Genomic DNA, 26,154 nt, shown 5'->3' with positions numbered 1-26,154 from the left:
CTGGATATCCACTTGCAGACAAATGAAATTAGTCCCATGATGCTCTCCATATCCAAAAGCTAAAGACTTAAATAGATTAAGACGTAAATGAGAAGCCTGACACTGTAAAACTACTACCTATGGACAAAACTCCATGAAGTTGTTCTGGGCAACGATTTTTTATATGACCCCTAAGGCACATCTTCCCATGTGATTAGTTGTTCAATAACTACATGGCTGAGTTGAAGATCAGAATCATACAATGTAAAATCCTAACTATGAGAAATCACAATGTGGCATACCGCCCAAACAATGCATTTTTCACCTTAGTTTTCCATTTGATTTGATAATTTCTGACTTCCATAAAGACTTTAGACTTTCACAAGTCTACTATATATAAGCCAAACCAGGGTTATCATTAAGAAAATTATCCGATCAGTCACAGTTTTTCTTATTACCATATCCTTTTCTTTTTCTTCCGTTAGGATATTTTGGGTTTTGTCTTTAATAATATATAAATAGAATTTCTCTGAAAAGGGAATTTCCTTCCTATTTTAAAATAAATTTTAATGGGCATTGAAATATTTCTACCTTTCACAAGAATAATAAGAAGGCAATCATTTGTTTTCTGTTTTAGTTTGAGTCAAATATAATTATTTTTTAAACATCAGACAATACTGAAGAAAAAAATATTCTATTTCTGTAGCACCAGAAAAGATTTTATATAATGACCAACTTTAAACTTGAGACCATGACCCTGTCAACTGTCTGAAAAATGATTGCAATGCTTTTTGACCTGGAGTTGGCCAGTGAGCAAGGGACATCAAGCAGCTAGAGGGTATGGCACAATGAGAGCACAGAACTAGAAGAATTAAGGAAACAGAGACATAGTTTTCATATCATCAGACTATACTAGAATTTAGGCCTCCACCCGTCTCAGGGAAGCACTGTGATTCTTTGCAAAAACTGTGAGGGATCCAGAACATCTGTCTGCTCCAGCTGTGCCAGCCATTACTAGACACCGGAGGAGCCCTATGTTTTAAAGACTGGAAATGAATGGCATCACTGCTGTGTGAGTCCTTTGTTCCTCTCTTAAGGAGAGAGTCTCTATTAAAATAATTAGGTAAAAACTGAAGATGGAATACCTTGGGAAATTTAAATAGAAAGGAACAAACCGAATTCCAAGTTTGATGGGATAGAATGTGTTATGGTTGCTTCTCTTTTTGGTAGCCTAAATAAAATAGATTTGAGTGTTAATGAAGTTTTCTATGATTGATATATCAGTATCACCCTTGTTTTTATTATTATACTATAGTAGCAATATGCTTACTCTAACTGTATCTTAGTTGAAGTCTACATTAAAAAAATCAAGTGTAATTATTGGGAAAGCAGTAAAATGTTAAATAACTCAATCAGTTTTAAAAATATAATCTACCAAATCAGAAAAAAAGCAAAGTCATTATTTTACATTGTTAATTTCTTTTTTTAAAAAGAGATTTATTTAAGCCGGCGCCGTGGCTCAATAGGCTAATCCTCCACCTTGCGGCGCCGGCACACCGGGTTCTAGTCCCGGTTGGGGCGCCGGATTCTGTCCCGGTTGCCCCTCTTCCAGGCCAGCTCTCTGCTATGGCCAGGGAGTGCAGTGGAGGATGGCCCAGGTGCTTGGGCCCTGCACCCCATGGGAGACCAGGAAAAGCACCTGGCTCCTGGCTCCTGCCAGGATCAGCGCGGTGCGCCGGCTGCAGCGGCGGCCATTGGAGGGTGAACCAACGGCAAAGGAAGACCTTTCTCTCTGCGTCTCTCTCTCTCACTATCCACTCTGCCTGTCAAAAAAAAAAAAAAAAAAAAAAAAAAGATTTATTTATTTTATTTGAAAGTCAGAGTTACACACAGAGAGAAGGAGAGGCAGAGAGAAAGAGAGAAAGGGGGATAGTCCATTGGCTGGTTCACTCTCTAGTTGGCTGCAATGGCCGAAGCTACACCAAGCTGAAGCCAGGAGCCAGGAGCTCCCCACAGGGTACAGGGGCCCAAGTACTTGGGCCTTTCTCTACTGGTTTCCCAGGCCACATAAGAGAGCTGGATCAGAAGTGGAGCAGCTGGGTCTTGAACCGGAGGCCATATGGGATGCTGACACTGCAGGCGGTGGCTTTACCTGCTATGCCACAGTGCCAGCCCCTACATTGTTTATTTCTTAACAACTGACCATGTTACTTTGTTTGATTCATTTAAATCAAGACTAGGGGTAGGTGTTTAGCACAGGGGTTAAGAGGCCACTTGGGATACCCACATACCATATCATAGTGCCTGAGTTCAAGTCCTGGCTCTATCCCTTACCCAGCTTCCTATTAATGCTCACCCTGAGAGGTACAGGTGATGGATCAAGCAGTTGGATTCCTACCAACCCCATGGGAAACTGAGATTGAATTCTGAGCTACTGGCTTGTCCAGTCTTGACTTTTGTGGGCATTTGGGGAGTGAACCGGTAGATCAAAGAGCTCTCTCTCTCTGTGTCTTCTCTCTGCCGATCAAACGAAACAAAAATAAAATAAAATAAAAAAATTATAAATGAAATTAAATAAATCCAGGCTACAGAAGAAGCAAATCAGACAGAAGCTGAGGAATGCATTAAAAAAGAATTTCTATTTCAGGAGTAAAGGAAAACAAATGTAGTAAATTTAATAATGTCAGGAAAGGAACTGAAAGGGACAATTTTGCACAGCTTAAGAGATTTTAAAGATAACACTGCACTTTATAAAACAATGTTTACTGTAAGATTTATAATTTACAAGGCGTAAGAAAATAAAAAGGAGAAATAAACATCATTAATAGCATCAGCTCCTGAAGAAAAATCTGTAAACGTTTTGGTGTCTTTCTATACATATAGTATAGTTTATTTATTTAGTTTTTAACGGGAGCACTGCTATTCACTGTTTCACTCTCCAGATGCTCACAGTGGCTGAGTGGCTGGACCTGAGAGCTGGAAACTCAATTTTCATGCAAAATCTTTCTTAGTGTTCCATTAAAATGCTGTGAAATTTTGGCATAACTGTAAATTTAACAAGTAACTTTAATTCCCAGACAATAGCTCCTTTAGGATAACCACAAGGGTAATTTAGTTAGGTCCTTATTCTTTATATTTTTTCTCAGTTCACAAAACTAATGTTATACAGATGTGTAGGGTTAATTCACTGGGTTAAATACCACAAAGTTTCTTGTTATACTTGTTTTGATATTATTCTATGATGTATACTATCACCACCAGTGGAATACTGTACCTGTATCAATACAACATTTAATATTATAAGTACCTATTTTCTCTTATTTGATTTGTGCAAAAAAGACAAAATTTTTGGTGATTAACTTGATGGTTACATAATCAAGGGCATTTTCCTTCCTTATATGTTCTTATTTTTCTAACTTGTATCATTCATGAGCAGTCTTCTGTGTTTTCTCCATCAATCTATGCAGAAACAATCTGAATCCATTTTTTTACACTTCCTTTTTTTAAATTTTATTTTATTTAATGAACATAAATTTCCAAAGTACAGCTTATGGATTACAATAGCTCCCCCCCATAACTTCTCTCCCACCCATAACACTCCCCTCTCCTACTCCCTTCCCCCTTCCATTCACATCAAGATTAATTTTCAATTATCTTTATATACAGAAGATCAATTTAGCATATATTAAGTAAAGATTTCAACAGTTTGCACCCACACAGAAACACAAAGTGTAAAATACTATTTGAATACTAGTTATGGCATTAATTAAACACCTAAGAGTAATTGTGTATTTTTTTTTTTTGACAGGCAGAATGGACAGTGAGAGAGAGAGAGAGAGAGAGGAAGGTCTTCCTTTGCCGTTAGTTCACCCTCCAATGGCCTCCACGGCCAGCGTGCTGTGGCCGGCACACCACGCTGATCCGATGGCAGGAGCCAGGTACTTATCCTGGTCTCCCACGGGGTGCAGGGCCCAAGCACTTGGGCCATCCTCCACTGCGCTCCCTGGCCACAGCAGAGAGCTGGCCTGGAAGAGGGGCAACCGGGACAGAATCCGGCGCCCTGACTGGGACTAGAACCCAGTGTGCTGGCGCCGCAATGCAGAGGATTAGCCTAGTGAGCCGTAGCACCGGCCGAGTAATTGTGTATTAATTACAGAGTTCAACCAATAGTTTTAAGTAGAACATAAAAAATACTAAAAGGGTAAAGTATTAAGTTCTTTTTTTTGGTTATATAGTTATTTTTTTAAATTTAATAAATGTGAATTTACAAAGTGCAACTTTTGTATTGTTGTGGCTCCCCCCCCAACCTCCCTCCCTCCCGTGGCCCTCCCCTCTCCCACTCCCTCTCCCATCCCACCCTTCATCGAGTTTCATTTTCAATTACCTTCATATACTGAAGATCAACTTAGTATATACTAAGCCAGGATTTCAACAGGCTGTACTCACACAACCGCACAAGGTATAGGGTATTGTTCGACTAGTAGTGTTGTCTTTAAGTTTCATAGTAAAACACATTAAGGACAGAGATCCTACGTGGGGAGCATGTACCCAGTGACTCCCGTTGTTGATTTAACAATTGGCACTCTTATTTATGATGTCAGCAATCACCCGAGACTCTTGCTATGAGCTGTCTAGGCTATGGAAGCCCCTTGAGTTCACCGACTCTGAACTTGTTTAGTCAAGGCCATATCACAGTGGAGGTTCCTTCCTCCCTTCAGAGAAAGGCGCCTCTCTCCTTGATGGCCTGTTCCTTCCACTCATATTTTGAGACTTTACCTGGGAAAAATGGCTTTATGTAATTTAATTTACCTTAATTTATCAACTCTTCTCCAAGTATTAGTAGATTATAGCAGTACTGGTATTTATTGAGCTTCCAATTCTGTCCCTAGAGCCTACAAAGTACATTCAGTTAAATTCTCCTTAATCAACAGGCACTATGATTTCCACCTGTACTAATTAAATTTGTTGCCAAATCTTCCTATTTTATTTTAGTTAGACAGCAATAAATGGCAACCAACAGTTTTGAAATTCATATCACTTTGTTTTTTTTAATTTTTTTTTATTTTTTATTTTATTTATTTATTTTTTTTGACAGGCAGAGTGGACAGTGAGAGAGAGAGACAGAGAGAAAGGTCTTCCTTTGCTGTTGGTTCACCCTCCAATGGCCGCCGCGGCCAGCGCGATGCAGCCGGCGCACCGCGCTGATCCGATGGCAGGAGCCAGGAGCCAGGTGCTTTTCCTGGTCTCCCATGGGGTGCAGGGCCCAAGCACCTGGGCCATCCTCCACTGCACTCCCTGGCCACAGCAGAGGGCTGGCCTGGAAGAGGGGCAACCGGGACAGAATCCGGCGCCCTGACCGGGACTAGAACCCAGTGTGCCGGCGCCGCTAGGCGGAGGATTAGCCTAGTGAGCCGCGGCACCGGCCATTCATATCACTTTGTATTGTTTTATTGCCAACTCTTAGAGAAAGCACCTATCCTATAAGCAGTAGTAAAAACAGTACCTCAACTTAAACTTCTTTTTAAAGTTTTAATTTCTCCATTTTTAAAAAAGTTACTTGGCCATCATATATAATATATTTATATTTAAATATATTTATGTAATATATACATAATTACACATGTATGTAAATATATATAATTATATTATATATAATTTGTATATTTCATTAAGAGACAAGAAAAAAAGTTGCTTTGCTTTTGTATAGTATCTAAAAGCAGTGTGTTGTAAGAAGAATTTTATGGTGCCTTTGAAATATTCTGGTGAAGCAACTTCAATAAAGAGCAGCAAACAGATCAGATCTTAGCAAATGAAACAGAATCAAAGTCTAATTACAACTACATTCCAACTGGACCAGTGGCATTTCTTTGGCCTGTTCTGAAAGGCAGTAGGAGTCTGTTGCAGACATTGTTAGTTTTAATTTGTTCAAATGTGTTTTCATGACCAACCAGTGTAGAGGTGGCAAAAGGAAAGTTTCCGGAGGCAGAACAAATGGAGAAAGGTGTTTTGAGTCCTATCCAGTGGCAACCAGTTTGATCTCCCCAAGGAAATGTTTCTTGACAATAATTTAAGGAAAATAGCAACACTTGATCTTCAGGTGTTTGACAAAATGGAAACTCTTTTCTATTTGCCAGACAAATGGAACCAATGGACTCTTCACTCTCAGAATTTAATGGAAACTTAAGGATATATACATATACATATACATATACATATACATATACATATACATATATATATATATAGAGAGAGAGAGAGGGAGAGAGAGAGAGAGCTAGAGAGAGAGAGAGAGAGAGAGCGCTATAAATGAGAGAATATGTGAACTGCATCCCAAATAGTCTTTGTAAAGTCAATCTAATCAACAGACACTCTGGATTTATCAACATCTACATTTTTTAAAGTATTAGGTTTTTTTTTTTGCTTTATTTTTTATCTTTCCACTATTTACAAACTTATTGAATTAGTTCTGTTCCTTATGTCCCAATTTGGAAAATACACACTCTAAAAACTTTCTAATGGTTACCAGAGATAAATAATTTTAAATATATTAATTTTACTAACAAGTTAGCCTAGAATTTTGAAATTTCCAAACAGTTCAATAAAACAAGCTTAACACATGAAAATAAAATTACTCTTGCCAATTCTTTGTTGGAATCTATTTTTATGAGAAGAGTCACAGGGAGAAAAGTGACCACGATAATTGGAAATTTATTTATTTTGTTAGCTTCTAAAGTTTATTTTAAACACAAAAGTCAGACAAGCCCATCTGAGCAATAAGGTTCATTTGAAAAAGACTTTCTTCCATTATTTTTATTCATATTTGCCTCATTTTCTTGGCTATTGTTTATAATAATGAATAAACACATATGAAAAATGAATGTGACTCAAGGTAAAATTTTCTCCATAAATCAGAAACCACATAACATCATTCTGCAAGGCTCCTTCATTTGCTTTATCTAATTTACATTTGGGGAATTCCATTTTTATTTCTAAGTCTGATAAATATTTGAGATCCATAGAAAACTTAAGTTTGAATTTTTAGTACACCAGAAATTAAAATTAACAGCTACTCATTTATACAAATGATTCATAACTATTCAATTCACCCCACAGTCTGATAATTATAAGCCCAGGTCCTGTTCCTTAACAAGACTTTCAGCTTCGTAGTGCCTGCCGCCAAGGTGATCTCACAGCGCTGCTGTTTCTCCTGTTAGTGTGACGTGAAATCCAGCCATGTCCTCTTTTGTTTGTAATACCACATTGGGCGATAATTCTGTGTGGTCAAGAGAGCCCATAAAAAACAAACAGAACACTTCAAGATGCCATTATTAATTCCTCACGATGAATATCTACTGCAATTGCTATTCACAGGTCTCCGAGGGAATCCAAGTTCATTTGATGTAACACGGGGTGACTAGCAAACAACATAATTAAACTTGGAAAAAACACTGGTTAAAATAACAAAAATAACCATTAACCAAAAAGGGACAAGAAGGGTAACACTTTCCCAGCAACTTATTTTGGGAATTCCTATAAAAACATTCTGACCATTAGCACTGTAGTGCTTTTCAGATTTTTCCAGACCCTTGCATAGTCACCCAATAAAATCATGCTCTTATTTTTATAAATTTGGTACATGATGAAAGTTTTTGCTTATGGCAGAAACAACACTTTCCTGGTGTTCATGTCCCTTTACTTTTTGTTACTATCATTTATAATTATCAGGTAGGTTTCAGCTAGATGAATGTGATTTTTTTTAAAAAAACCAGTAAGTTCTATGAAAAATAATTGGATGTTTGATAAAATTTATATAGCCAACAACAGATAAAAGTTTTGAGTCAATGCCAAAAATGCAAATCAAATTGTGCCCCACCAACTTAAAAGTCAGTGCAAATGTTGGATGCATTTAGTAGAATTTATCTTCAGTCATTCAAATATCATTCTCCAAATACGCAGAAAGATCCCTGCACTGTGCATGGCTTTCAGACCAGAGGAGTGCATAAGACACGGCTTACATTCTTGAGTAGTTCAATGCAAATGTGGGAAATATCAATCTTACTCAGTTTTAGTCTGTTAGAAATCTGTTGATTCATTCATTTCTACAGTTGCTTCATTTACATGAGATCAATTTGACTTCCCACAGAGCACCACATAGTAAAACAATTTCAACAAACGTCTTTCAAGCAACTAAGTATCATGTCTGTATGTATTTAATGCCACCACCACCAATAGTTACTTTTAAATACATGTAGAGTGGAAATCACTCAGGATTGTATGTAATGATTCTCTGATGAAGAAGTTAAACTAAAATTGTGGCTTTACCATCTCTCTCCATCTCCTATTTCCTTTTGAAATTCCAAAGATTTCAAAAAATTCATATTCTACCAACAGTGAAAGCAATAAAAGAACTTTTTCAAAAATAGCAAAATTATGGTTTCGGATTGACAAGTACATTTAGAACAAAGTCAACCAAAACTGTATATGGAACTGCGGAAATGAAGAAGGATCTCCCCAAGGAGTCCCTAGAGAAATTTTAAATCTGGAGTCAAAAGGAGTTTGTGGGTGGATGTGATCACATGGCTTTTTTTTTTTATTTTAAAGATTTTATTTATTAGAGTGGCAGAGTTACAGAGAGAGAGAAAGAGAGAGAGAGAGAGAGAGAGAGAGAGACAGGTCTTCCATCTGCTGGTTCACTCCCCACATGGGCACAATGGCCAGAGCTGAGCCGATCTGAAGCCAGGAGCCAGGGGCTACTTCTGGGTCTGCCACGTGGGTGCAGGGGCCCAAGCACTTGGGTCATCTTCCACTGCTTTCCCAGGCCATAGCAGAGAGCTGGATGGGAAGAGGAGCGTCTGGTTCTTGAACTGGCACCTATATGGGATTCCAGCTACGCAGACGGAGGCTTAACCCACTACACCACAGTGCTGGCCAATCACAGGGCTTTCTGTCCTAGTAGGCCAGAGGTGTCAATCACATTCTGAATATAGGGAGGTTCAGGGTGAGAGACTGGGCTCAGACTAAGTAAGAAAACAATAAAGCAAGGTGGGCATTTGCCACATTGGGCATTGAGACACAGAAGAAAGCAAATTGCAGCTGACGATCAGAGGTGGACACCGAGCTAAAAGTGGGGGAAACAGAAAAAGCAGACGTGTCTGATGACCTTCACAAGGCTGAATCATCTCTCATTTTCCCAAAAATCTTCAAGGCTCCAGCTTAAGGGCCTACTCCTTACCTACCCACCATAAGGGCAGCCCAATTAGAGAGAAGCCACAGTCGTCCCTCCTACTCATCAAGAAACCTGTTGTAAAAACTGGTTTCACAACTATTTAAGGAACCCAAGGCAGTCACCTGTACTGCTTATTATAATTCTTTTTGTAATCAATTCATTAGGCTGATGAAGATACAATGCTGAGTAGATACAATGGGACAAGCCGTGACCAAGACAGTAGATATACCCAGGTGAACAAAGCAAACAGCCTGACATTACAGAGCTACAATATTTACAGAGGAGATAAACAATAAACTAGTCACTCAAGGAAACCACAGATTATGGTGAGTGCCAGGAAACCCTGAAAAGGATGTCAGGAGGTGGAGAATGAGAAGGGAATGACTGCACACAGTACTTTCAAGAGGTCGCTGTGACATGTGCTTTGTGAGTTGAAGCCAGAAAAAGGAGAATGAGTCAAACATACATGAAGTTGTAAGAAGAGCACTTCAGGCAAAGGAATAGTAATAAAGAGGGTATGGTTGTGGAGTTTTTTTGTGTGTTGGGAGGGTGGCATCTCTGAATCACTCAAAAGAAGCCAGAGTAGTGGGAATGAAACAAAAAACCAAACATGTGGAGAGTGATAGGAGCTGAGGTACAGTCTAGATCAAGGAGTGCCATGTAGAACAAGCTTGTAGTGAAGTTTGACGAGTGCATTGTCATTAAAGGACAGGCATCATTTGGCTTAATTTTTAGAAAGCTCATTCAGTTTATTTTTCCACAGAACTGATGGAGAATGAGGGCAAACTAGAAAAGAGAGATCTATGGTGGCAGTCTCGGTAAGCATGACAGTGGCCCAGACAAGGTAGTGATTTCAGGAATGATTCCCAGAGTTCTACTTGAGCAACAAAAGGATACTGGTGATATGTGTTGAGATGAAGAATACCAGGGAGGAAGAAATTTCAGTGGGAATGACTCAGGGGTTTAGTATATAATGTGCTATGCTTGGACATGTAATGTTATACTTGAAGATGTTTATTTATTTATTTTTATTTGAAAGGCAGAGAAACAGAGAGAGAAGAAGAGACAGAAAGAGACAGAGACCATCCCCTGGTTCACTCCCCAAATGGCCTCAATGTCTGGGGCTGTGCCATGCCAAAGCCAGGAACCCTGAGATCCTTCTAGGTCTCCCACGTGGGTAGCAGGGGCCCAAGCACTTGGGTTGTGTTTTGCTGCTTTCACAGAGGCATTAGCAGGTAGCTGGATTGTAAGAAGAGCAGCCAGGTCTCGAACTGGCACTCACATGGGGTGCTGACATCATAGGAATTGGCTTAGAATACTATACCAGAACACCAGCCCCTTGAAGATGTTTTAACAGCTTTTCTTTTAGGGTGAAAGGGTAGTGTTTGACTATAGTGATAAAAATATGCTTGTATTTTAATATGTTCACTGAGGCACGCATTGTGGCACAGTGGGTTAAGCTACCACTTGGGATGCTTGCATCCCATACCAGTACTGGGTACTCTGCTTCAGATCCATCTTCCTGCTAATACATCCTAAAAGGCAGAAGATGGCTTAAGTGCTTGGATCCCTGTCACTCACATGGGAGAGCTCGATTGAGTTTCAGGTTCTTTTCTTCATGTAGGCCCATCCCTAACTGCTGATAGCTAGGCAGTAAAGCAGCTGATGGAAAGAATTGCTCTCTTTTTCTCTTTCACTTTCTAATGAATAACAAATAACATTAAAATAAGTTTATTAAAATTCAAGAGTAGGCAATAAAGTTTTATAAATATGATTTGTAAGTTCTAGGTAGATGATCAGAATTAAGAAAACACCACTGGTAAACAAATAGGAAAGGAGAAAACAAGTAAAAATAAAATCCTATTATAAACATAAGGTGGCAAACTATATGCAAACATCTCAGAAATAATGATACTTGGTCAACTACCCACAATATCTTCTGGGAGAGTACAGAGGATAGGCCCATCTACCATGGTCTTAAATATGTTCATGGGAAAAAACTGCTCTGTACTGACTTCTCTTTGAAGGTCATAATGACAGGACACTGTACTGTCATCAAAAATCAATAGGGCAGCCGGTGCCGCAGCTCACTAGGCTAATCCTCTGCCTTGTGGCGCCAGCACACCGGGTTCTAGTCCCGGTCGGGGCACCGGATTCTGTCCTGGTTGCCCCTCTTCCAGGCCAGCTCTCTGCTGTGGCCAGGGAGTGCAGTGGAGGATGGCCCAAGTACTTGGGCCCTGCACCCCATGGGAGACCAGGATAAGTACCTGGCTCCTGCCATCGGATCAGCATGGTGCGCCAGCCGCGGTGGCCATTGGAGGGTGAACCAACGGCAAAGGAAGACCTTTCTCTCTGTCTCTCTCTCTCTCACTGTCCACTCTGTCTGTCAAAAATAAAAAATAAAATAAAAAAAATCAATAGGGCAAGTGGCAGCATGAAATGACCAAACACGACATGTGCATGGCTCCTACAATGAGTAGCAGACTCAAAATAGTAATCAGAGATCTTTGGTATTGGATAATTGGTCATCAAGTACCTATGACTAAAATAAATATGCAGTCCCCTAGCACAGTAGTTGATTCATAAAAACAAAAACTCTGTATCTGTTGAATAGAAGACCGACTTGAATCACCCAATAAAGAGTTAAAGCCTCTCAACAAATTCCCAGGAATAGCCCGATTTATACCTCCAGCATACCTTTCTGATGGCAATGCTTGGGTATATTTGAGGAATACACCACTGATGACTTAAGTCATGTGTTTCATCCTGCTTTCCTGAAAAAGCCCTGTGATTGTCTACAAGACTTACTGCTGATGGGAGAAGGGCATAGAACCAGATTTTTCATGGATTACTGATCACTGGTTTTAAGTAGGGGTTTATGAAGGGCAGTGAATTAACGGAATTTTACCATGGGTCTAACTCTCAGTTGGCCCAGTAATCCCCCAAATTCATCTGTGTCGTCCCTCGATCTTGTGGTGTATAATTAGAATAGTTACAGTAGGCACCCTTATTTGTAATTTTACTCTGTGGTTTTGGTTACCCATGGTCAGTTGTATTCTTAAATTAGTAAATGGAAAATTTCAGGAATAAGTAATTCATAAATTTTAAATTATGTACTGTTCTGAAGAGTGTGATGCAATCTCACACCACCCAGCCTGCACTGTCCCACCTGGAACATGAGTCATCCTTTTGTCCATCAACCTGCCCATCAGTTGTTTAGTAGCTGTCTCAGTTATCAGACTGCCACGGTACCTCAGTGCTTGTGTTCCAGCTAACTCTTACATAACAGTCTAACATTTCATCACTTCATCTCTTCACACAGGAACTGCTTCATCTCATGTCATTCAAGAAGGGCCAGTACAACAAAATTAGATATCTCAAGAGAAAGACCATGTTCGCATACTTTTTATTAAAGTCTATTATATAAGTTATATTTTATCATTAGTTGTTTTTGTTAATCTCTTATTGTGGCTGCTTTGATTATAAGTATGTATGTATGGGAGAAAACATAGTAAATATAGGAGGTTGAGCACTATTCCCAGATTCAAGTATCCACAGGCAGTTTTGGAACATATCCCCCTATATAATAGGGGGGCTGTTGCACACTCAAATACTGACAGAATCCTTAACATGGCTCTCTGATCTCTGGTTCTCTGAGATGAGAAGGAAGTTCCTGTGGAGACATCTAGAACTTCTTGTCAATATGGTAATTCAAATGCAATACTGTATTCCTGGAGGAATTAGGAAGCTAAGTGCCAACACAGAGAGCTTGAAACAGCAGAGTGGTGACACTATCTCATCCTGACTTAATTAGCCTGTTTCACTTCACAGAAGACAGATGCGTTTTAAAGTATCAGTAGAGTATCATAAACTAAATCCAATTGCAGCTGCTTACCCAGATGCCTTTCTCTTACCAAAGGAAATCAACAAATATCCTGCCACCTGATACGTAGCTTTTAATCTGTTGAGTGCTTTTTATTCCCCTCTGTATCCTTCAGTAAATACTACTTAAAGAAGTTTTATTTAACATGGCAGATTTAGCATTAACACTTATACCTTTATTGTCTTACTTCAGGGCTATTTCAACTCTCCAACCTTATGTCACAGTTTAGTCTGTAGGAACTTTGATCATTTCTGCATTTGACAAATCATAAGCTGATTGATAATATTATACTATTGAATATTCTGTTAGTTGCACCTGGTGACTAGCTAGTGGTAACTATACCTTATACCTTGGTAAGAATGTGTGAATGGGAAATAAATCCTACAAAAATTTAGGGGCCTGTCATACTGTTATTGGGGCCACAGTGGTCTGCAGCATGTTATACATTCTTTCCAAGATGAAGCATAAATCACTGGTTCTGGCCCATTCTTTCACTAGGAAAAAGCATGATGATGCCAAGTGGTACTCTTTGAACACTAGATGTGATGCCTTTTTTTTTTTTTGACTAATACAGAAGAACATGATAACAGAAGGCTTTCCAATGGTTTCAAGCTGCTGGCCTACCCATTCTTGCTTTTGAGTCATGAGTTCCATTTGACCTGATGCTGCTGGAAGTATTTAAGGTATTAAGGATTCTGGATGGAGATTCCAGCAACCTCCTATAGCTGAACCGCAGCACGGAGGTTTACATCAATCAGACTCTTTCCCAACGACCAGGGCTCATGAACAAAGGATTCATAGATATGACTATTAGGAGAGTTGCTATTAGACAACTGAGTGCTTAAGCAATTTAAAACAACATTTTTAATCAGGAAATAAAGCAACTGTGATAGTCATGTTATTTTTTATACTGTGTTCGATATGTTTGTTTTATTTAGGATATTTGTACCACTGTTCATGAGACACAAGGTTTTTAATTTTGCCTTTTTTTATTTGATAGACACTGAGAGATAGAGAGAAAGGTCTTCCTTCTATTGGTTCACCCCCCAAATGGCTGCTATGGCTGGAACTATACCGATCTGAAGCCAGGAGCCAGGTGCTTCTTCCTGGTCTCCCACATGGGTGCAGGTGCCCAAGCACTTGGGCCATCCTCCACTGCCCTCCCGGACCACAGCAGAGAGCTGGCCTGGAAGAGGAGCAGCCGGGACTAGAACCAGCTCCCATATGGGATGCCGGCGCTGCAGGCGGAGGATTAACCAAGTGAGCCACGGCACTGGCCTTAATTTTGCCTTTTTATAACTTTTTTTTAGAAAACTTTTATTTAATAAATATAAATTTTTAAACTACAAGTTTTGGATTATAGTGATTTTTCCCCCCCACAACCACCCTCCCACGTGCAAACCATTCCATCTCCTACTCCCTCTCCCATCCCATTCTTCATTAAGTTTCTTTTTAAATTATCTTTATATACAGAAGATCAACTTAGTATATACTAAGTAAAGATTTCAACAGATTGCACCCATACAGACACACAAAGTATAAAGCACTGTTTGAAGACTAGTTTTACCCGTTAACTCACACAGTACAACACATTAAAGACAGAGATCCTACATGGGGAGTAAGTGCAAAGTGACTCCTGTTGTTGATTTAACAACTGACACTCTTATTTATGATGTCAGTAATCACCTGAGGCTCTTGTTATTAGCTGCCAAGGCTGTGGAAGCCTCTTAAGTTCACAAACTCCAACCTTATTTAGACAAGGCCATAATCAAAGTGGAATTTCCTCCTTTCAGAGAAAGGCACCTCCTCCTTTGATGGCCCATTTTCTCTGCTGGGGTCTTTCTCACAGAGATCTTTCATTTAGGTCATTTTTTTGCCACAGAGTCTTGGCTTTCCATGCATGAGAAACTCTCATGGGCTTTTTAGCTGGATCTGAATGCCTTAAGGGCTGATTCTGAGGCCAGAGTGCTATATAGGGCATTTGTCATTCTATGAGTCTGCTGTGTATTCTGCTTCCCATGTATAACATATTTTTCAGTTTAACTGACCTAATCATCTTTTTCAAAGTTAATCTGGTTTTAAAAAATAATAAGACAAAAAGCTTCTTTTCATCTTCTATTCTTTGGAAAAGTTTTTGAAAACTGGAGAATTTTCTTCCTTAATTTTAGTCAGAAACAGCATCATGTTAATAAACATTTAACAGCTATTTTAAAAAATATATTTTGTTATATATAATATGCAAACATTGTATTATATGTTTATTGCAAATTTTAGAGCTGTAAAGGATGTGCAACATGTACCTACAAATAATAATAAAATGTACAACATTCTTTACTATAAATTTCACATACTCTGTTGATTGTCACATAACACTTTGGTTATGCTATGGTTGAACTCTTGTATCTATAGCACCCAGGAGCAGTAATTAAGCAATTTTTTTTATTTATTTGAAAGTCAGAGTTACACAGAGAGAGCAGAGGCAGAGAGAGAGAGGTCTTCCAACCACTGGTTCACGCTCTCAATTGGCTGCAGCAGCCAGAGCTGTGCCTATCTGAAGCCAGGAGCCAGGAGCTTCTTCCAGGTCTCCCATGTGTGTGCAGGGGCCCAAGAACCTGGGCCATCTTCTACTACTTTCCCAGGTCATAGCAGAGAGCTGGATCAGAAGTGGAGCAGCTGAGTCTCGAACGGGTGCCCATATGGGATGCAGGGCGTTAACCCACTGCGCCACAGTGCCGGCCCAACAATTAAGCAAATTTAACAAAGGGATTTGTGTCCCTGAAGAGGCCAAGGCAAGTTCTGCTCTCTGACAAGGTCACAGCAGGAGGTCTGTCTCTGCAGGGTGTGAACAACAAGCTGTGGTCCTCTTGGTGGTTTCAGATTTACTGATACTAAGAAGTCGGAGTTTCCTGATGATCTTGCTGATGATTGCTATATTCTTGGAAATCTGTGAGAAATGACCTCTGCTAAAATGTCCTCACTGACGGATGAGCTGTTTGATGGACTAGATCCTCCTGGAGTAATTCAACCCCTTCTGATGCTTCAGTTACCTGCAATAAAAGCTTAGAGGGAACTCCAAACTGTAGGGTATATGGTATGCAGTTAGACCTGATTTAGGGATAAGAACCACCTTGGGGAATGTCTTCAGTCTTCTGCTATCATCCACTTGAGAGTACATCTTATCATAGACTAATGACTTGTAAATATCTTAGTTTGTGTGGCCTGGTGGAAAAGTAATTATCAAAATCAGTGAGCGAGTCTTAAATGAGCTATTAAAACAAAATAGTAGTGAAGGGTTATGGAAAGAATATGTGTAATGAATGGGTTTTTTTGAGCACCGTGTTAATGGTTACTAGTAGAGTTAAACTAAACATAAATGTTCCAGTCTTCGTAATCAATTGTTCTAAGTAGATGCTCTGATTCTTTGTAAAATGACCACTATGGCTTTTGTAGTCAATTATTGTATAATTTAGCATCACTTTGATTCTCTGTTCCATTGTATTTCAAATATCAAGTAAATCTTTGAAATCAAAGAAATTGTTACATGGCTATGGAAATCAGAATTAGGGAGGAGTTACATAACACAAGGTCAATGGTTTGAAATGGATGGGAAACAGACTTTGTTATGGTAAGAAAGAATCATTAACTCTGTAAGGGTCAATTATGAGTGGACATTTACAAAATTTATGAGAAGTAAAGAATGTGTAACATGAACAGTGGATGTAATTTAGGGTATAAAAATAAAGTCTGGTGCTCTCTCATCAGAGCCATGCCATCAGCCTTTCTGTGAGGGTGTCTCTCATTCCTCCCTACGCTGACTCCTCCCACACCTTTGGGAACCCCTGGACCTGCAGGAGCTGGACTCTGGCATGTCCTAAAATGTTCTTTACCCCTCCAAAGTTTTATCATTAAATCTATCTAATCTACCATAAACACTTCATAAAATCATGCAAATTATATTTATTAAGCTGAAATATCTTGAACACTTAGCGGTAAATCAAACACTGACACATACTGCTTAATTCCTATGGTATACATTCTTCTAACGTGGCTGATTTGGTACTATCAATGTGATGTCACTGAACATGCAACTGGGAAATGGGGCAGAGAAGAAGTAGTACACTAGTATGCAGTGTTTTCACTTTTCAGATACCACAGATGTTGCTATTTTTAAGAGTAAATACAGTAACATGTAAAAAATAAGAGTTAAGAAGCATGGGTTATTACTTTTATTTTCAAAATAATTTATTTAACTAATTTTAGATATTCTAACAGTTAATAATGTCTATGTTGAACAACTAGCTTGTAAAATTTTGGAAATTTTAAAAACTGGATTTTGTGAACAGGTGCAAGCCACTTCTGATATACCACAGGGGTGAAATCATAAGTGAATTCATCCATACTAGGAGTTTTGGATTTATAGATTTGGATTATAGATTTATTGTATTTAATAGTCATAAGACAATTGGTATTTTCCATTTCTTCTTGTGTCAGTTTTGAAACTGAGATTTTTCTAAGAATTTGTACTTTCTAATTTTAATATTTATTGGAATAAAGTAGCTCATTAAATCCTCCAGTGAATTTATTAGCCATAATTATATTTCCCATTTAATTCCTACTATGCTATTTTTTAGTATTCTGCTACTTGATCCAACACACTAAGAGTTTATTACTTTAATGTTTTCTCAAACAAATCTTAGATTTATTGATCATTTTATGTTTATTCCTTTCATTAACTCTTGTCTTTTGCTTTCTGTAGGTTCAATTAATTGTTGTTTTTCTAAATTCTTTAACAAGAAACTCAAAGAGGAAAAAAGTGTTTCAGTATTAAAGGTCAATTAGGAAAAATGTATATGAGCTCACCATTTTAGTAAGAAATTTATTTTTCAGCAGTGCCACCAAAGAGGCACAATAGGGTATCAACACCAGTTATACACATCGAGAAAAAATAATGCCCATATTTTATACTATCTTTCACTCTACATTAAAATTATTATCTGAGGAGTAACTGATTTCATGTCTTTGGCCAGGGGAATATTAAAAATGAAAGGTTCTTATAGTATCTTATTGTGAGGGAGCAAAGAAGCTTTAAAAATGCCTGGGGTAGAAAGAAAGAAGTCAGCCTTGGGGCTGGTGTTGCAAGTGCAGTGGGTTAAGTCATAGCCTGAAGTGCTGGCATCCCATATGGGCACCAGTTCAAATACTGGCTGCTCCACTTCCAATCCTGCCTCCTGCTAATGCACCTGGGAAATCAGGGGAGAATGGCCTGAGTCTTTGGGCCTTGCACCCACATGGGAGACCTGTAGGAAGCTCCAGGCTCCTGGCTATGTCCTGGCCCAGTTCTGGAAGATCTCTCTCTCTCTCTCTTTCTCCTTCTCTCTGTGACTCTGCCTTTCAAATAAGTATATATATATAAAATTATATATATGTATATTATATATAAGTATATTATTATATATAAATATATATACTTAAAAGTATATATGAGTATATATATTACTTAAAACATATATATATGTGTGTGTGTGTGTGTGTGTGTGTGTGGGGAGCAACTTGGACTAGACTAAGTTACTGGAATTAAGACTTATTCTATGCATCTGCTCTCCCACAATATGGCGCTGAGAAGGGAGAAACAGCTTCTACACAGCTGCCTCCAGTTCAACCAATAAACAGCAGGACCTGCTCCTGATTGGAGGAGGGCAGCGTACTCGGCGTGTGGGTAGCAGAGTTGGGATTGGTGGAAGAGGACTATAAAGGAGGAGAGAGACAACATGCACCAGGAACATCTGAGGGAACACCTATGCAGCCCCCGAGAGAGCCGGCCGGCAGTGTGCCGCTCCCCTGCGGAAGTGGGGAAAGTGGCCAGGGGGAACCGCCCTTCCACAGAGGTGGAAGGGACGGCAGCCAACCCGGGAAGAACCAGCAGCAAACCCGGGGAGGGCCGAGCAGACAAAAGAACAGCGCAGGGTCCTGTGTCGTTCCTCCACGAAGAGGGGGAGCGACAATATGTTTTAAAAAGAAGCCAGCATAAAGGCATTTCTATTAGGCTTTAGGTACGTTTTTATAACTGAGACTCAAAAAGTGAGCAATAATTAAGGTTAATGGCAACAAAATCTGTAAAGATTTGCTTCTTAATAAAACTCACAAAGGGAAAAGTTAACTCAAAATGAAATATGTTATTAGAATTATGTGGGCCGGCGCTGCAGCTCAATAGGCTAATCCTCTGCCTGCGGCGCCAGCACACCGGGTTCTAGTCCCGGTCGGGGCGCCGGAGTCTGTCCCGGTTGCCCCTCTTCCAGGCCAGCTCTCTGCTGTGGCCAGGGAGTGCAGTGGAGGATGGCCCAAGTCCTTGGGCCCTGCACCCCATGGGAGACCAGGAGGAAGCACCTGGCTCCTGGCTTTGGATCGGTGCAGCATGCTGGCCGCAGCGCAGCAGCCATTGGAGGGTGAACCAACGGCAAAGGAAGATCTTTCTCTCTGTCTCTCTCTCTCACTGTCCACTCTGCCTGTCAAAAAAAAAAAAAAAAAAAAAAAAAAAAAAAAGAATTGCGTGAACACTCTTATTAAAGGAAATTTTATGTATTTATATTGTGAATTTGTTTCTCTTGTATTCCCGTCTGCTTCAGAGTAAAATTCCATTAAACGTGCACTATGAAAATTCTCAGTGTAGTAAAAAATAATAATACATCAATAAAATAATACTCTGAGAATTCTAAAATAAATGGCTTATTCTTCAGTAAGAAGATACTGATGGGCTGGCGCTGTGGTGTAGCAGGTAAAGCCTCCACCTGCAGTGCCAGCATCTCATATGGGTGCCGGTTTGAGTCCTGGCAGCTCCACTTCTGATCCAGCTCTCTGCTGTGGCCCGGGAGTGCAGTGGAGGATGGCCCAAGTCCTTGGGCCCCTGCACCCACATGGGAGACCTGGAGGAAGCTCCTGGCTCCTGGCTTCAGATAGGCACAGCTCTGGCTGTTGCAGCCAATTGGGGACGTGAACCAGTGGATGGAAGACCTCTCTCTGCCTCTTCTCTCTCTGTGTAACTCTGGTTTTCAAGTAAAATAAATAAATTAAAAAAAAAAAAAACCAAAAAGAGAGAAAACAAGACTGTGGCAAAGCAATTAAACTCCAATTCTGTTTTCCACACCTGTTGAATAAGAGCTTCATGCTTATCATTTACAGAGGTGCAATGTTCGCCGAGACTTGAGGATGAACATCTAACCTATGAAAAGTTAAGGGATGCAGTTTTTCAAGCAGTAATTTTTGAATTACTCAAATTATTAATTTAAGGTGAATACCTGTACAAGCATAATAGTCCATAATCATAAATGTTTTAGGGTCAAGGTCATGTCCCAGATGGTGTTCAGACACCTCCAACCAGAGGGTTTGTTAGATCCAAATTAAACACTACCACAGATTTTAAACTACAGAGTTAATTGCACAAGTTTGTAAGTAAGACTGTGTAAAATGTTTCCTAATAATGGCAAATATAAACTCTTTGTAGAGTCCATATGAAATGATAGACTCAAAGACTAACCCACAGGTCAGGCAAAATTTTACTATAGCCTCTATAGTAATAAATGGATGTTAGTAATGTGTAGGTGATTCAAAGAATCTTTAACTTCTTAAAATCATATGTATAGATTCCCCCATATACCTGGAAGCAATTTAAGTGAACAGATTTTTTATCTTTATATGGATAGTTTTATTTTAACCTAAAAGTAGATACCACCACTAAATTCTACTGAAAAATTGCCTACTGTATTTTTCATTTTTTAATTTTAGAAATAATTTCTAAGATAATTATTTTAAAATACTTTAATAAAATCTAGGAATGTAAAACACTCTACAGTGTAATCAGGATTTTCTATTTTTAGTAACAGCTCTCAGTATCTAGCTTTCAGACTATGAAAAGCCCATGTATGAACATTAGCACAGTATTTGAGTAAGTTAGCAATAAGTAAAAGAAAGGCTACTAGGTGCCTTGTGATTTTTATACTTTCCCATATGAAATGTGGTCTCCTACGGTTGGAAGGGAAAAGGACAGTGACTTTATAATATTCTCTGTGCCTTGCTGTACTGTCTAGTAATCAATACTTCATTCTTTCAGATTTAGATAAGCATTTGACGCAATACATCCTCATCTAAATTACAAAGAAGTGATAGCAGGGCCTGTGTCGTGGTGCACTGTGGTAAGCTGCTTGCTGTGATGTCCACATCCCACACGGAGTGCCTGTGAGCAAGGCACATCACTTCTGACCCAGCGTCCTGCCAACGCATCTCCTGGGAGGCAGCGGATGATGACTCAAGTACGTGGGTCCCTGCTGCCCGGGGGGGGGGGGGAGACCTAGATGGAGCTCTGACCCAGATCTGGCTGTTTTGGCTATCTGAGGGGTGAATAAACAGATTCTCTCTCCCTCTCTGTCCTTCTCTCTGCCTCTCACATAAATCAAAACCTAAACAATGATAACAACTCCTTCTTAGAGGTATATTCTTCCTTAATACTGTTTGACGGTGGTAATTGAGACAACGTGGTAAAATATAATTTTTCCTCTTCATTTAAAGATGAAAATATCACACTAAACTTATGACTCAACCATTGGTATTCCGCAGGGCAATATAAGCAGCTCTGCCAAAGACCGTGTTAATTCTTTAAAGTTTTGAGACTTCCTAGAAGTCTTGTCCTTAAATATCAAAAGGAACCAAATGTTTTGGCGACTCTGCAAAACTGTCAAACTGTTATAATAATTAAAATGTCTGAAAGTATGGAGAATCTATGTGACAATTTCATTTAAGTTTTAGGGGCACTATTGAAAGACATTTCAACCTTAAATGGCAATCCTGGCACAGCCCTTTGAAGTAAATTGTTTACATTGATTTGTAATCCCATGAACCTTTATAGGAAACTATCCTCTTTGAATTTACTACCTTCCTTAATTCAGCAGAAAATTGCTTTCTGTCTGTTTTACAGTCCCACTTGGAAGACCTGAACGGAAATTAAAGAATCCACCTGTGATCTGGATGAAGAAAGGATGGGAATCCTTCTGATGACCAGATAGAACTGACTGTTTGTGGAGAGGTGAGCCTCATACCACTGACGAGGGGAGGTGCTGGAGGTGAAAAGGCACCTGGCACGGTGGCTCATACCAGTTAGCATGGAAATGGTTGTTCTCAAAAATCAGCGGCAAAGACTCTGACACCTCCTCCAAACCCGAATCTCCAGTGAATGACATGGAACATAGGTTCTTCCTTTGCTTAGGAGACTCTGAGGTTGCACTTCATCTACTTTCAACATATTATATCAGAGTAGCTACGGTGTGTACAAATGAAAAAGGGATATGAAAAAGATGTTAGGAATATCTGACAAATCAGAAATACAACACTTGAGGAACCAAATATGCTAGTGCAGAAATTTTAAAGAAATTTTTTAAAATTAAAATCCTTCTTTCAAATCTATCAAAATATATTTTCATAGTTAAGAAAATACATAAATTCTTTTTTTTTTAAATTTATTTGACAGGTAGAGTTATAGACAGAGAGAGAGACAGAGAGAAAGGTCTTCCTTCTTTTGGTTCACTCAAACATGGCTGCTATGGCCGGCGCCGCACCAATCCGAAGCCAGGAGCCAGGTGCTTCCTCCTGGTTTCCCATGCAGGCACAGGGGCCCGAGCACCTGGCCCATCCTCCACTGCCCTCTGGGGCCACTGCAGAGAGCTGGACTTGAAAAGGAGCGGCCGGGACTGGAACCCGGCACCAATATGGGATGATGGCACCACAGGAGGAGGATTAACCAAGTGAGCCACGGCGCCAGCCCCCATAAATTCTTTTTTAAGAAAAATTTTATCATCTGTTGATTTTAATTTTATTGTAAAGGCAGAGAAACAGAGATAGATGGACCTTCCATCTGCTGGTTCACTCCCAAATGCCCACAATAGCGTTGGCTAGGTTAGGCCAAAGCCAGGAATATAAAACTCAATCCAGATTTCCTACATGGGTGGCAGGGACCCACATACTTGAACCATCATCTGCAGCCTTCGAGGGTACTCATTAGCAGGAAGCTACAACTGGGATCAGAACTGGGACTCAAACGCAGGCACTTGGATATAGGATGCAGGTGTTTCAAGTGGCGTTTTAACTGCTGCACCACTCAGCCCATGAGGCCCTTCTTTTGTCATAACTATATATCCTGGTGTGCTCACAATTCTGGAAAGATCAACTATGTACTGAAAGAAAGGCGGCATTCAGCGAGGTGTAGCAGTAAATAAAATGCTTTAGTCTGAGTTCCAGCTCTGCACTGTACTAACCTGGTGACCTTAGCAAAATTTCTACTATCTGTGCCTTCTTTTTCTCATCTCTTAAATGAGGAAACTGATAAAACTTACATTGTTGTGTTGTTGTAAGAATTAAATGAGTTAACATACCTTCAGTACTCAAGACTGATTCTGGGGCTGGCGCCGCGGCTCACTAGGCTAATACTCTGCCTGTGGCGCTGGCATCCGGGTTCCAATCCCAGTCGGGGCGCCGGATTCTTCCCCGGTTGCTCCTCTTACAGGCCAGCTCTCTGCTGTGGCCCAGGAAGGCAGTGGAGGATGGCCCAAGTGCTTGGGCCCTGCACCTGCATGGGAGACCAGGAGGAGGCACCTGGCTCCTGGCCTCGGCTCGGTGTGGCACGCTGGCTGTAGCAACCAATTTGGGGGGTGAACCAACGGAAGGAAGACCTGTCTCTCTCTGTCTCTCACTGTCTAACTCTGCCTGTCAAAAAAAAAAAAAAGACTGATTCTGGAAAATAATGAACACTATCTCAGTATTAACAATCATATTTTGCTATATCTTTACAAGCACTGATTTTCTGTAATCAGAGATTGTAAGAACAAATGAAAGATTTGATGTTCTATGGAATTATCCAGTAGCATTTCTGCCAAATGTGAGAGGATATGGAGTGGATGATCTTTATTTTATACTTGATGGAATTTAGCCTCGAAGGAAGTAACTGCCTAGCTTGGGGTGGCATCAGTCATTGATTGAGTCACTTTCAGTGGTTTTCTATTTCTTTCCATCATGAGCACATACCACATACGGATTTGTCTGCCACGGATCATTTCCACCTTCTCTGGAAAGTCCACACAATTTCCTTTGAAAATTGCCCCTCCCGAATAAGGATGCCAATCAAGTCCACCAAACCTCACCAGAGTAAGGGACATGGGCCTGCTGAGGCAGCCAACACATTACTTGAAGGTCACCACAGAAGGGCTACTGATTTGTTATGTAAGAGTTCACATCCAAGGGTGCTTCAAAAATTTCATAGAAAATGGAAACTAAAAACCATTTATTTTTGCACAAGAATTTATGAAATATATGCATATATTTTCATACTACGCATTTTTATGAACTTTTTGAGGTCAGTAAGCTGCAATCACAAAGCCTGAGGCTGTCTGCAGGTATGCCTTCCTTACCTCTGCCTTCCATGGGGGGAAGCTCAGCAGCACTGGAGGAAATGAGGCTGACGCATAGAAGTGGAGTCCAGGGATGGAGGCAGAGTTCTAATGACATCAGATCTCAGGATTCCTGAGGCTTCTCTGTCTCTGGGGTTCTTAGGTATGTCAAACTCATACACTGCTTGTGTTCTGCTCAACCCACTTTCACTTGCCTATTGTGATGGTCAGACGGCCAACCCATACAAAAATATCACAGATGAAATATTCCAAAAACATAAATCTCGTTTAATGGACTAGGGGGTGAAGGAAACCATGGATCTGACATTTTGCTAAGCATCTAGTAGATGTATCATTTATTGTGTCTTGTTTTGGACCACATGTCAACCATGGTGACAGCCTCACAGGCTTGGTAGAGAAACTTCAGATTGTTAATACTTATTTTAACTGCAGTAATATCCCAATGGAAAGACAAGACTGCTCAGTCCAAGCCGAACTATAGGGGAGTAGGTAGATAAAAATGTACCGCTTAAAGAGTTTCCTGGACTTTTACCAGTGAGCCAAGGACTAGATAATCATGAACTTTGCAGGACTGCACATGTTGACATTTCTGTTCTTGATGAAAACGAGTAAGCCTAAAATGGAAAACATGGCGAGAGGGAAGCTTGGCAGACACTAGGATTGGGGCAAAGGGGTGGGGGCTGGGAACTCTTGATCCTCCAAGCCTCTTTCAAACACCAGGTGTATGCAATCCCTTGTGCAATACAAGTAGAATTTCTTACATTACAATGTCCTTTTCACTAGAATGAAACCTGGAAGCAAAGGGCAGGCAAGTTCTCCTTCAATATCATTGATTATAACTTTCTATTGCTATTAGGCAAAAGCCAACATAGCTATTCGAGTTAAAAATAACAAAACAAGGGCTAGCTTTTAAGGGACAGAAAATACTCAGATGTTGCCTCCATTGAAATTTCTGACAAGTAAATATTCTAGTTAATGGAATCCATTAAAAGGGAGCCAATTAGAGTGTTACAAGAGTTGAATTGCAGAAATGCAAGTAAGCATCCAGGAGCCTTTGACTGCTCAACATGTTAATTTTCAGGTCATGAATCTGCAAAAATAGTAACTGAACAAAAAACAGTATACTGGTAAGTGGAAGTCTTCCTGTGTACCTCTGAGTGTTGGACTGGAAACAAAAAGAAGAGAGATCTCACAGCGAGCAGAGTCCTAGGAAACCAGGAATGAAGAAAAATAAAAACTTACACAAAATCAAACGTGGCAAAACTAAACTTCTTCTGCCCTTACGTATGTGATAAACTATAGACCAGTAACTACTATGGCCAGTAGTACCTTTTCTTCTGTTTCTAAAAGGAAGGTGTTCAGTCTTTTCGAGAAGTTCATTGTCTTATACTGTAGGATCCTGAGAAACATATCTGAATCTGATCAATTAAGACCTGAATCTGCAACTGGATGAAGGAACAGAATATTATTGGATAGCAATTAGATGTCACAGGAAAAAGAGATTATCTTTTGATGTAGGAGTAATTGTGATTCATTAATATATTGGAGAGCTAGCCAGGATATTGTTGAAATTATAGGTATGGTGTAAGGTTCAAACACTAAATACAAGGAGAAAATGG

At 39.8% G+C, this 26,154-nt stretch overlaps 1 long non-coding RNA gene across 1 annotated transcript; it reads left to right on the top strand.

The window, feature by feature from the left end:
* The first annotated feature begins 830 nt into the window (after positions 1–830).
* On the top strand, positions 831–22,578 carry LOC127490669 (uncharacterized). Its single transcript, XR_016236062.1, has 3 exons — positions 831–1,051; positions 21,193–21,391; positions 22,054–22,578. It is a non-coding gene; the product is annotated as an uncharacterized LOC127490669 (long non-coding RNA).
* Positions 22,579–26,154: the final 3,576 nt, after the last annotated feature.

The sequence above is a fragment of the Oryctolagus cuniculus genome, chromosome 6 (assembly GCF_051225735.1).
Source record: "Oryctolagus cuniculus isolate XC-2025 breed Fujian yellow rabbit chromosome 6, ASM5122573v1, whole genome shotgun sequence".
NCBI lineage: Eukaryota > Metazoa > Chordata > Mammalia > Lagomorpha > Leporidae > Oryctolagus > Oryctolagus cuniculus.
Note: the sequence above shows the minus strand (reverse complement) of the source record. Positions and strands in the feature narration are given on the sequence as shown.